The sequence below is a fragment of the Etheostoma spectabile genome, chromosome 16, assembly GCF_008692095.1.
Source record: "Etheostoma spectabile isolate EspeVRDwgs_2016 chromosome 16, UIUC_Espe_1.0, whole genome shotgun sequence".
NCBI lineage: Eukaryota > Metazoa > Chordata > Actinopteri > Perciformes > Percidae > Etheostoma > Etheostoma spectabile.
In genome coordinates this window covers 13,458,750-13,460,390 of record NC_045748.1, presented here as the reverse complement: position 1 = coordinate 13,460,390, position 1,641 = coordinate 13,458,750, and the positions used below count along the sequence as shown (strand labels likewise).

Here is a 1,641-nt window from a genome sequence, read left to right as displayed (position 1 = left end):
ACACACACACACACACACACACAAAACTAAATGGCACACAAGTATTCTTTTTTTTTAAAATCCCGCCCTGCTCATACAATAATTTCTGTTAGGCAAGTTTGCAGATATCAAATATAGTTTTGAAGGAGATTATCTGAGGCTATAAGAACCTGAAGTGCAACCATTGAGCTACAATTGTCAGTGGCTTTGTAAAAGCAACTAGTGGATACTGCACTGTCCCAGATAGTTGTTCTCCTCCGTCATGCCCTTGCTCTCTCTGACCTTTTTTCATTGGGGTTGTACCACTTTGAGAAAAAAGTTAAGTGTATGCTAATGAATAAAAAGAACTCCAAATAGGCATGTTTCCTCCCTCTGGCCTCACTGACAACTTCCATTTCATCTTCTGACATGAACGTGCACACAAACACACCCACAGAAGAGAGATACTGTGCGATATCTGTTTACAGCTCGGATGTGGATTCCCATGCTAGATAAAGTGTTGTTGATTAGACGGATGACTGCACTCACAGGCCATGTTGATGAGCAAATAGAATTCACTTTGATTGCCTGTTCTGTCTGATTTTGCATCATGTTTGAGTTTGTGTCTTTGTCTGTGTGTGGACTTGTTTGTATAGACTTGTTAGCAGATTGCCAATGGCTGGCTTACCTATGCCGTGCCTTCTAAAAGCAACTGAAATCTAAAGACTTGTTGCCACAAAAGGATATTACAACTCAGCTGTTAACTCTTTAGGGTTTTTCAATACTAAAATACTGTAGGGCCCTTTTTTGTCTTTCCACTTCGCTTGTTCCTCATAAAAACTTGCTGTTACTACTTCTACTATATCTGACAGATATACTGTGAAGAAGGTTTGCTGCTTTTTGCACTGGTCTTTTAGACTGATATAAAACAAGCACCTAAAAATAGAGTGAGACCAATTGTTGTGGTGCAAGGAATGGTAGCCAAGAGTAATTGCTTCAGTCAACACTTCCTGCTTCTTTTTCAAAGGAAATTCGGGAAATATAATCCATTATTTTTGGCAGGTCTTTATTGGTATATGACTCTAGTATACATAGATTTAGGTTTTCTTTATACACAACATCAGTTAGGACCAAACACAACAGATACATTTTAAAATACAAGTAAAAGTACTTGGAAGGCTTTTATTGTGAAGGAACTGCAAGAATTATCCCTCAGCATCTTTTGCACACCCTGAACTAATCCATACAGCTTTTTCTTTTCTTTCTCAATGTTACATAGTTTTAGATATGTGTTTTTTGTTTCTGTATATATTTCTGTTTATTTCATATTAATGTTTAAATACGTTTTTATGTATGCACCATCAACCAAAGCAAATTCCTAGTACCTATTTTCCGGACTAACGGATGCTCTGGAGTACAAGTCTCAAATTCAATTTGAGATGTCTGTCTCTGAAATTTCACCAATACAGTGGGGGTGACTGGGATCTCTGTAGTTCAGCATTCAAATAAATTACATTTAAAAAGTTCAACCATAACAGTGACATTGTTACCTTTGACACACCCACATCCAACTGTACATACTGTTAATAGTTTTTCATCACAACTACTTTCTGCACCAGAAATATAAAAATTGAAAATTGTTGACAGTGTGGGCTATGGAAACCTCCCCGCCCAATCTCATAA

General features: G+C 37.2%; 1 protein-coding gene and 1 long non-coding RNA gene across 9 annotated transcripts in view; both read left to right on the top strand.

Moving 5' to 3' along the window:
• The window catches only part of LOC116704521 (disabled homolog 2-interacting protein), a 154,575-nt gene that overhangs the window by 50,919 nt on the left and 102,015 nt on the right, over positions 1-1,641 (top strand). The gene's annotated exons all lie outside the window — the stretch shown is intronic.
• The window catches only part of LOC116704527 (uncharacterized), a 19,985-nt gene that overhangs the window by 9,341 nt on the left and 9,003 nt on the right, over positions 1-1,641 (top strand). The gene's annotated exons all lie outside the window — the stretch shown is intronic.